We start from the raw sequence: 12,014 nt of genomic DNA on the forward strand, positions 1-12,014 counted from the left end.
ACTGAATGTGTAATATCAATTGATTTTAGACATGCTGCATATATGTCTACTAGACATGCAAAAAAGATGTTACATTTAGAGTTCAGAGAAAAATAATCACATTTATTACATACCATGTTAACCACTTATGAAATTGGTACTTCAGGGACACTGAACTCTAATGATGACAGAAGAAAATCATTCTAGGAATAAAAGCTATTTAGAATCAGAAAATTCTTCCAGACAGTCCCTAGATCTAAGTGGGGGGAAGAAAACAACAAACAAGCTTATGAGGAGACACAGAGATCTATTCTAATCCACCCAGTACTAAATTCAATAGTATCACTAATATTCCTATATTTTTAAATTGAGTTGTAGGATGATATGTGCTAAATTTATTATTTTGCTATTGTAGAAACAATACCTTACATACATTACTTTGACTATAATCAAATATTTCCAAATTATAAAAACGGACAGAAAGAAAAAAATAAAACTCTGATCAAAGCAGGTTAAATCACTGCTCAAGGTCAGACACCTAATTAATATTCAAACTAAAACAAGAACCCAGGTCTCCTAACTCCCAAAGACACTGTGGTTTGTAGATTATAAGCTAACTTTTTTGAACCCTCTCTTCCCCAGTCATGATACTTCTTATCATCTTCTTTTGGATAACTGATAAAAACTAAATGAAAGTGATCCTGACTATTTCTTATATATGTGACAGACTCCCAGACTTTCAAAGTTCAGACCGGCCTAACACTGTATTAATGGAATTGGTAGCTATGCAGAAAGCATAATCATTCGACTTTGTCAATTCTTTCTGCCTCATTCTTCTCTTAAACATAAGACTACTCCCATATACATGAGATATTTGGGGCTACAATGTCACCAATAGGCTTCTAAAACTCATCTCTTCATCTCATTTTAATACACTTTCAGCTTACTGAGACAATGTCAGTGCCCAGCTTGCCTAGTAAAATTTGAAGCTCAAATCAAAGCACAAAGGAGAAGCATACCATGCCCAGAGAAGAAAGAATATTACTATAATTTCCTCTTATTATAAATGTCCTATTACTATTCTGTCAAAGAAAGGCCCTAACAGAAGAAATTAGGATCCTTTGCTCCAATGAGGAATTTTATCACTGTCTTTGATTTTTTTAAAGCAGTTGTTTATCTCTATCTGCTTTTTAAAATCTGAAAAACATAAAGATCTAAAAAAGTAAGATATGCACAAAGAAAAAAGTTTTCATCCAGTTCCAGAGCTTAACATATCTAGAAATTCTCCTTATGAAACAAATCTTCTAACAACACAGTTAACTTTAGAGGGATCTATTCAGAATGACAACATAAATTTCTGGGGTACCAACTCTGAAAACAACTAAGAAAAAGGAATCTTTGGGTTGATTTATTTATATTAATTTGACAGCAGCCAAAAGATTAAAAAAAAATAGAAAAATTTCAAGTAACAAATCTTTCATTGATTCATCCTAATTATTAAAGTCTAAAACTCTGGTTCTCAAGTGTTTTTTCCTGTCAATCTCATTCTCATGGGTACTTCACTACTATCAGTAAGATTTCCCATTATACAAAGTACCTTGAAACAGAAAGGGAAACATACCAGAATATTCAAGGGTGTGAAGGTGATGAATGGAGCAGGGGTAGGGGGTGTGGAAAGAGGGTCACGATGTGTGAAATTTTTAAATGTCCCTTCCTGACTTGGCTCAGAATTGCTATTTGACAATGTTTTACACCTGTAGCTGCAAGAAGTCCCTACTCCAATGGTAACTTTTAGTTTAATTTTTCTGTCTACTGCTTAAATATTGGCAAATTTTCAAACAGCTAACTTTTTTTTTTTTTTGAGATGGAGTCTCATTCTGTCATCCAGGCTGGAGTGCAGTGACGTGATCTCTCAGCTCACTGCAACCTCTGCCTCCTGGGTTCAAGTGATTCTCCTGCTTCAGTCTCCCAAGTGGCTGGGATTACAGGTGCCCACCACCACGCCCAGCTAATTTTTAAAAAATATTTTTAGTAGAGATGAGGTTTCACCATGTTGAACAGGCTGGTATAGAACTCTTGACCTCAGGTGATCTGCCTCCCTAAGCCTCCAAAAGTGCTGGGATTGCAGGTGTGAGCCACCGAGCCTGGACGAAACGGCTAACTTTTGAATCTGAAAATTTCCACTCATCCAGAAGCATTATCAATTATGTAATATTTATAACTTGCTGCTTGATGAAACTGCATAAAATAAACCAAAGTAAGTTTAGTTCCATGAATCTTTAGTATCTAAGGCAATTTTCGTATTTTCTCAAAGGTAGTAGGCACTGAATTTAACAAAGTATGCTTCTTGCCCCAACAAGAATCTCAGAAAAAGAAATTAAATCAAGTACTCTATTTTTGCCTTAAAATAAATATATTTTTAATACATATAAATCATAATACAAACTATAATCTTATAGAGCTGTGCTGTTCAATATGGTAGCCACTAGTGACCAATTTTTAATTAATTTAAATTAACTAAAAGGCAATAAAATAAAACATTCAGTCCCTTAGTCATATTAGTAACTTTTTAGTAATCAATAACCATAGTAGCTATCAGATGCTGTATTACACATCTGTAGATATAAAACATTTCTATCACTGCATAAAGTTCTATCGGATAGCAATAGAGAACAGGCCTGAAAATGACCATTGAAGCTGATATTCCCCTTACGGGTGGGTGTGAAAACTTTATATAATCACTTTCATCACTCCTGTATAGCTCATGTATACATTATTCACATATTATGCTATAAATAAAAATGGCTGGTATACTTGTTTGACCTTCACAACCAAATAAGTGATAAACAACATGCCTTTAAGATAAATCTGGCCAGGCACGGTGGCTCACGCCTGTAATCCCAGCACTTTCGGAGGCCAAAGTGGGCGGATCACCTGAGGTTGGGAGTTCAAGACCAGCCTGACCAACATGGAGAAACCCCATCTCTACTAAAAATACAAAAAATTAGCCGGGCTTGGTGGTGCATGCCTGTAATCCCAGCTATTTGGGAGGCTGAGGCAGGACAACTGCTTGAACCCAGGAGGCGGAGGCTGCAGTGAGCCGAGGTCACGCCATTGCACTCCAGCCTGGTCAACAAGAGCAAAACTCCATCTTAAACAAAACAAAACAGATAAATTTGACAACAAGTTCACAAAGCAGGTCTTTTGCTATAGATAATTATAATCTATAGCTCAGTACTATGAGTCTAAAATCATGAGCTTATAAGCAGAAAACACTGTACCTGGACTAGACAGCTCTGCGTAGCGTCGTAGGCACTGGACATGATACTAGTTCTGAAGTCAAAAAAATGATTCAAACATAGGTTCTGCCACTTTGTCTGAGAAACCTTAAATTCATTGAACCTAGTTTCTTCACTAGCAAAATGGAAAATATAGTATACGTCTGAAAAGATTGTTAGCAGGATTAAATAATTTAAAACATATAAATCACTTAGCAGTCTCTAGGCAAAGTAAGATTCAGTAAACACTCCTAGCCTGGAAAAGACTAAATTTCAATAATAAGTAAATTTAAAAGTTTTACAGGTGGGGGATAGAGTTGGAATAGTTCTAAAGAATAGCAAAGGAAATTGGATGGGAATTCAAAATAGAAGGCAAATGCAATTTAAAGTAGACGAAAAACATTAATTACCTTATTGGTTCAAGTTTCAGATATACACATTCATACATATATATGAATAAACTGCTGTACCACAAATAAAAACTTTAAGGACCAGGTAAAAACATAAAGGCACCGATGGACACTTTCCACAACAAATCTATTAGCTTAAAAGCCTTTTCTACTTCAGTTGATTATAAGTACTCCAAGCTCCTCCTTCCCTACAAATGAAACCCTAGGGGTCACTTTGAAAGCTTCTTCCCAGGGGCTGCATCCAGTACAGAAATAATCTTTGGCTACAATTCCATGTAACTAAAAAGAGTAGACATATATAAGCACACACAGCATTTAAAGCCGTGGTAAATGTAGCCTATTCTCAGGCAACTTTCTGTAGCCTCTTCTCAGGCAACTTTCATATTATAGTAATTTTTCCTTAACTCTGTCCTTTCTTTAATTTTCTTCCTTTCTTTCCTTTCTTTCCCTTCCTTCCTTTCTTTTCCTTCCTTCCTTCCTCCCTTCCTTCCTCCCTCCCTCCCTCTCTCTCTTTTTCTTTTTTTTTTCAGTCTCCCTCTGTTGCCCAGGCTGGAGTGTAGTGGCACTATCTCGGCTCACTGCAACCTCTGCCTCCCAGGTTCAAGAGATTCTCCTGCCTCAGCATCCCTACCAGCTGGGATTACAGGTGCCCACCATCACACCTGGCTAGTTTTTGTATTTTTAGTAGAGACAGGGTTTCGCCATGTTGGCCAGGCTGGTCTTAAACTCCTGACCTCAGGTGATCCACCTGTCTCAGCCTCCCAAAATGCTGGGATTACAGGCATAAGCCACCACATCCAGCCCTAATTATTTTTTATTCTATTATTGTCTTTTCTCTAGCTCATTCACAAATAACTCTTCCCTCATCAGAGGAAACTAATTGAAATGTCATGTGAACCAAAGTATTTAAGGTTAATTTCATCTAAGTCTGAGATTTGCTTTTAAAAAAATATCCAAGCTGGATGCAATGGCATGAGCCTGAAGTCCCAGCTACTTAGGAGGCTGAAGTGGGAGGACGGCTTGAAGCCAGGAGTTCAAGACTAGCCTGGGGAACACAGTGAGACTCTGACTCTAAAAAAAATTGTTTTAAGTTCCTAAAAATTACATATAAATATATCTCCAGTGGGAGGCACAGGGGTTGGGGGTGTGTATACTTGAGTTGGTAACTGTTGAAGCTTGTGATAGGCACATAAAGATTCATTATATTAATCCTCTTCTGTTTTGTATATATAAAACATTTAAAACAATGTTTTGGAAGGATGGCATCAGTAACTAGAAATTTTCATCGGTCACTTACAATATTCCTATCTTTCCATAAGATAGGAATATGTTTGTTTTTGTTTTTTTTTTTTGAGACGGAGTTTTACTCTTGACGCCCAGGCTGGAGTGCAGTGGTGCGACTTCGGCTCTCTGCAACCTCCGCCTCCCAGGTTCAAGCGATTCTCCTGCCTCAGCCTCCTGAATAGGTGGGATTCCAGGCGCCTGCCACCACGCCCAGCTAATTTTTTGTTTATCGTAGAGTCGGGGTTTCGCCATGTTGGGCAGGCTGATCTCGAACTCCTGACCTCAGGTGATCTGCCTGCCTCAGCCTCCCAAAGTGCTAGGATTACAGGCGTGAACCACCACACCCAGTCACCTTTAGGTCTTACTTAACAACTGCCTGTTACCCCTATCTTTCCTTCTATTTTTCCACAAAAGTATACCAGAAAGTTTTTCTTCATTGACAGAAGTGTACCTTAGAACTAGTCACAAAAATTGACTTATTAGCTTGGGAGTTATTAACTTGGGAACCAAGTTTAATTCAGACAATCAAGCACACTGACCCTGAAGGGAAGAGTTCCAAATCCATTCATCTATAAAACCATGAGCTTCTACATCTTAAAGTCTGTATTGTTTGTGGAAGATACAAATATGTACTACTCTCCTAATTTCAGAAAGTGAAAAGAACAACAACAAAAACAGAAAAACAGGTTGAATAGTAAAATCTCAAGGATCAAGGATGTGCTATGGTCAATTTCAACAGACAGGTAAGGTCAATCTTAAAACAAAATTGAGTTATCATCCATGAAAAGAAAGTGTTTCTCAGAGGAACATAAGCTTTTATTTATTTTTAAATATAAATGCTTTTCCCCTTCAAAGGGGAAAAGTATAGGAGCTGAGGTAACACACAGAGCTAAACAAGTTCCTACCTCCTTTTGTTCTTCTTTCTGCCTAACAGCCCCAGAGCCCTCAAATGTTTTCAGAACTGGCTAAGACTGGTAGTGGTGGCAGGTGAAGCAATGTGGAGGCACAGGGATCCATGTCACACTGTTCTCCTTAGGGTGGAAGTTGCAAACTCACAGTCTGGTTTACACAAGGATCTGCTTTGGCCTCAGAGTGCTTGGGAAATTCACATTAGTTGCTAACATTTCAAAATCAGAATAATTCACAAAAAACCTTTAAAAAGTGAGAAATTTGGCAATGTTGGATGGGTACTCTGGCCTGGCAATAATTGGCTAAAGCTAAGAAGCAGCTGTCCCCCTGAGATATGAGGCTAGTCCTGCTTTGCAATCAACCTGCCACATCGGTATCTGTTACCTGCCTGGTGCCTGCAAGTTGATTTCAAGAGAAACTGACAGGTAGTTCTTAAGATCTACAATAGGAAAGGCAACTAAGCCATGTACTTATTCCACAGCTTGGACATACCAATCATCTGACTGCTGGGGTATAAGGATCTGTCTTTCATTTTCGGCTAACAAGAGTTGCCGAAAGAGACTTTGTTTAGATGTGTTGGGACACCACCTCTGTTTCAAAAGAGAATTACACAAACCACTCGAATGCCATATAGTTAGAAGCTTTGTTAGTCTGGGCAGGCAGGATGAACTAAAAAATAGTCTCAGCCTGGAGGGCATGCTATCACCAAGAGAAACTAAAAATGGGGCGGTAGAAGGCATTTCAGTCTATAGCAGAGCAAAAGGAGAACAAAATCGAAGAAGTTGAGAAATGAAATGGTATACTCAGTTCCTCATGTGTGGGAGGTATTTTGTAAACAATTCCTGCACGTATTGATAAACCTCTTCATTCCATCAATGAAGATAATGAATCCAAAGCGGACTTATCAAAGAACACCAAGATAAAATATCAAAGATTCAGAAACCTTTAGTTCTGGTCCTGTTTTAAAGTTCATGTAAACACTTCCCCCTTAACTGATGGTTACCTAATTTTGTCATTATCTTACCCATTGGTTCCTATGACAACGAAATGAAATCTATATCCAAAAGTACAAGTCTTAAGTTATTAATCATTTATTTTCAACTTCACATAAATATTCAGTTCATGTTCTGAAAATTGATTCAATCCACAAAAAGAAAATACAGGAATTCAAAAAAATATGAAATGTCAAAGACTTCACGACTAAAACACCAAAAGCAATGGCAACAAAAGCCAAAATTGACAAATGGGATCTAATTAAACTAAAGAGCTTCTGCACAGCGAAAGAAACTATCAGCAGAGTGAACAGGCAACCTACAGAATGGGAGAAAATTTTTGCAATCTATCCATCTAACAAAGGGCCAATATCCAGAATCTACAAAGAACTTAAACAAATTTACAAGAAAAAAACAAACAACCTCATCAAAAAGTGGGCAAAGAATATGAACAGACACTTGCCAAAAGAAGACATTTATGTGGCCAATAAACACATGAAAAAAAGCTCATCATATTTATGGAAACAAAACAACAAAATAAATTTGATGGTTTCACCTAACAGACATTTTGCAGACCAAGTAGCTGACCATTTAAATTAGGTATTTGAAGAGAAATATCAATTAAATGCTGAGGACTCACTAAAATAATACAGAATCTGAAAAACACAATATATGAAGAATGGATGGGCCAGGCGTGGTGGCTCACGCCTATAATCCCAGCACTTTGGGAGGCTGAGGCAGGCAGATCACCTGAGGTCAGGAGTTTGAGACCAGCCTGGCCAACATGGTGAAACACTATCTCTACTAAAAATACAAAAATTAGCTGGGCGTGGTGGTGCATGCCTGTAGTCCCAGCTACTCAGGAGGCTGAGGCAGGAGAATAGCTTGAACCCGGGAGTCGGAGGTTGCAGTGAGCTGAGATCACGCCACTGCACTCCAGCCTGGGCGACAGAGTAAGACTCCGTCTCAAAAAAAAAAAAAAAAAAAAAAAAAAAACCAGAAGAAGAATAGAGGAATAAACTATTATAAGAGAAAAAAATGTTTGGAGAGGCGAGGATCATGTTTAAAGGAAGCATGGTGTGGTGCAAAGACAGTAAACTGCAAGTCAAAAACCTGCGGTTTGAGTTCTGACCTTGCCACTAAAAGCTGTTTGGAATCTTGGATTAATTACTCAACTTTGATGGGTCTCAGTTCTCTTTTTTATTAAATGATCCATAATAGTATATAAGGATCCTTCAGCTTTAGAATTCTATGATTTGTGTTGATTTTTTTTTTTTTGAGACAGGGTTTCACTCCAGTTGCTCAGGCTAGAGTGCGATGGCACAATCCTGGCTCACTACAACCTCCACCTCCCAGGCTCAACCAGTTCTCCTGCCTCAGACTCCTGAGTAGCTGGGAATACAGGCACACACCACTGCACTCAGCTAATTTTTGTATTTTTTGTAGAGATGGGGTTTCACCATGTTGCCCAGGCTGCAAGTGATCCACCTGCGATGGCCTCCCATAGTGCTGGGATTACAGGCGTGAGCTACCACGCCTGGCTTTATGATTTGTGATCTGAAAAGTTATTGCGTATAAAAGCACTTAGAAAAAAGGTTAGATTCTTTAAGTGTGATGCTATTCTATTATTTTACATGATAGGTTTTCATTACCTTTAAGGTAGATGAGCTTAGGAACTATGTCTCTCTTGGTCCAATTCCTCTTCCTATGGCTTAATGTGTATTTCTCTCCACATCTCCTAGACCCAGGCTTGAGTGGCTTTCATTCTCTGCTCCCATTTAAACAAATGAGCAGAGCATTATCTCACTTTTTCCTTTGTACCAGGGAGTCACAACTTTCTCTCTTAAGACTCCCAAATACCAACCCCTCCCTGTCCATATCTACAGTTAAGACTCCCAGATGAATGCCAAGAGCACTTCTAATCCATATTAAGGTTGTTGTTTCAGGTATATCCGGGATACTTAAAGGACAATGTGCACAAGCAAAGCAGCCCAATAGGCCAATACATGAGATAAATAAACCACCTTTAATTTCCCAATACAAACCTTAACTCTTCATCTGTACTACGCCCATCTCTGTCCTCCCTGGCGGTGCTCCTTCTGGCAAACTCTAAATTGGTATTCTGGGTCCCAACCCCTCTTACATTCTCAGAAACCTTTACTATTGAGGATCCCCCCTTCTTTCATCTGTACTTTCTAATTATCTCTCTTTGCTGGATAATTTTTATCAGCATTTATACATGCTAAGCATTGCCCATCTTAAAAACAAACAAAAATGCCTCCTTGGTCCTTACTTTGCCTCTCTAGCTTCCAGCCATTCTGTCCCACCTCTTCACGGCCTAGCTTCCAGCCTTACTTTGTGTCTCTCTCTCATTAACAGCACTCCAGACCCTCTGAGCTTTTTTCAAGTTCTTTAAGCACTGGCTTGGAATCAAACTGTAAGCTGCCTTGTCCATTTATACTGGTAAACTTAGACAAACTACTTTACCTCTGTGCTTTAGTTTTACGGCTTGTGAAGTGGAGATACCAGCTCAATATATATGTGTTGAATAAATGAGTCTTCTGCAGAATTTATATTTTAGAAAACACATGTTACCTTTTCTTTATAAAGTTGGTAGATAATCCAGGCATCTTATTCTTCCATTTCCCTTTTATGACCTGCTACTCAGTTACTTTATCATTTATTAGTGCCACCTTAATGATTATCAATGATCACAGATGGATAGAAGCTTGGATCAGTACAAGTACTATTTGATAAATGCTCTAATTACTGCAAAATTTTACTTAAAAAGCAAGAAGAAACATGCTTAAAAACATCTTCTGGAATATATGTGGATTACTCGTCTGTACAATGTTTCCCTAATCATTACGTTCCTTTTACCTGAAATGATCTCATAAAAATTCCCTTCCCATATCCCACCCTATCTAGTTAGTAAATGCATATTTGTCCTTTGAAACCCAGTTTAGACATTAGTCCCCTGAGAAGCATTCCAAGATGAACTTTCCTTTCATGTCATCTTCAACCAGTATACTCTATGTATTTTCAACACACTTCCACTGTGACATCTACACAATGTAACAAAATTTATGTATGTTCTGCAGCTAGGCAATGCATTTCTTAAAGACAAGACAACGTCTTATTCATTTCTGTATCTAAGGGCCTCTCTCTGTGGCCAATATATAGCCACTCAGTGGACATTTATTTGAACTGCCACCAGAAAGCAAAAACAGTATTTAGACCCTAAGTTGTAGAACACTGGTTTAAGAAACAAAGTCCAATCTTACAAAAATGTCAATGCAACGAGAAAGTATTACGAGAAATGAGTTTTTGCCTATAGAACTTATTTTATCATTAAGCTAAAAAGACAAAGCAAAAAATTCTCACAGATCTGACAGACATATTTGCAAACAATGATTCAGGGGAGAGAACTAAGGATCAGTGGTCATAAGTAGCCTGAATTCTATTTCTATCTTTGATATTATCCAACACTGAGAAAATTATCAAGAATTATCTCCTTCAACCTACTATTTGCATACAGTAGGAGTGACAACTACAATGAAATCATACATGTTAAAATATTAAATTATAAAAAATAAAGATGCCACATAAATCCAAGGAATGATCACTATAGTTAGTTAAGATTGATTACAATTCAAAACTAAACTTCTCAAGATACAATTCAAAACTAAACTTCTGAAGACTCTGCTGATCAAATTAAGTTTCCATTGACTAAGAAAAGGCTCAGAAAGATTTACAAATCAATATTTTTCTAAGTGTTCAACACATCTTAATTAAAATTTAATCTGATACACATACCAACATGCATGCAGACACAAACACACATACACACACATATATATATGTGATAAACATATACATCCTAGAAATTTGGATTTACTTAAAATTCTTTCATGAGTCCTCTTTACTAAAACAAATAAACATTTGTAAAAATAACGTTAATTATTTGATCACAGCTTTAGTTACATGATCAAGTATGGAAATTCTAATACAAATAACTATCATAAGGAGGGTTATTTTAATCATTATCAATTAAGAACATAATTAATAAATTTAAATTCATTTTTTAAATCTGGAAAACATAACCATACTAATGTATAATGGAATTAATTCAGTTTGAATAGCATCCCATTTTGAGAACCGGGACAAACTTCCATAAAAGTTTGTTAGATTTCTTTTTGTACTGGAGGCAGACAAACAAACGCCAACAAAAAATTCTCCATACAAACAAAATCTAACTTGGGATATTCAACCAAACAATATTTTGGATAATATAATAAATACAGTTAAGGATATTTGGGCTGGGCACGGTGGCTCACGCCTGGATTCCCAGCACTTTGGGAGGCTGAGGCGGGTGGATCATGAGGTCAGGAGATCGAGATCATCCTGGCTCACACAGTGAAACCCCATCTCTACTAAAAAATACAAAAAATTAGCGGGCGTTGTGGCGGGCGCCTATAGTCCCAGCTACTCGGGAGGCTGAGGCAGGGGAATGGCGTGAACCCAGGAGGTGGAGCTTGCAGTGAGCCGAGATCACGCCGCTGCACTCCAGCCTGGGAGACAGAGTGAGACTCTTATCTCAAAAAAAAAAAACAAAAGAAGAAATATTCTAGGTTGGGCACGGTGATTCACACCTGTAATCCCAGCACTTTGGGAGACTGAGGCAGGCAGATCACCTGAGGTCAGGAGTTTGAGACCAGCCTCACAAACATGGCAAAACTCCATCTCTACTAAAAATACAAAAATTAGCCAGGCGTGGTGGTGGGCACCTGTAATCCCAACTACTCAGGAGGCTGAGGCAGGAGAATCGGTTGAACCCGGGAGACGAAGCTGCGGTGAGCCGAGATTGAGCCACTGCACTCTAACTTGGGTGACAGAGTGAGACTCTGTCTCAAAAAAAAAAATTCTAAAATACTCTGAAATTAGGTATGTTTTATTATTTTGATCTTAACTCATTAAAAAACTGAAGCAGGCCGGGAGTGGTGGCTCACCCCTATAATCCCAGTACTTTGGGAGACTGAGGTGGGTGGATCACCTGAAGTCAGGAGTTTGAGACTAGCCTGACCAATATGGTGAAACCCCATCTCTACTAAAAAATACAAAAATCAGCTGCGAGTGGTGGCAGGCGCCTGTAATCCCAGCTA

The 12,014-nt window shown here is 38.1% G+C and overlaps 1 protein-coding gene across 13 annotated transcripts in view; it reads right to left on the bottom strand.

The window, feature by feature from the left end:
• Positions 1 to 12,014, bottom strand: part of ZRANB3 (zinc finger RANBP2-type containing 3) — a 328,904-nt gene that overhangs the window by 260,178 nt on the left and 56,712 nt on the right. The gene's annotated exons all lie outside the window — the stretch shown is intronic.

This window comes from Pongo pygmaeus, chromosome 11 (assembly GCF_028885625.2).
Source record: "Pongo pygmaeus isolate AG05252 chromosome 11, NHGRI_mPonPyg2-v2.0_pri, whole genome shotgun sequence".
Classification (NCBI taxonomy): Eukaryota; Metazoa; Chordata; class Mammalia; order Primates; family Hominidae; genus Pongo; species Pongo pygmaeus.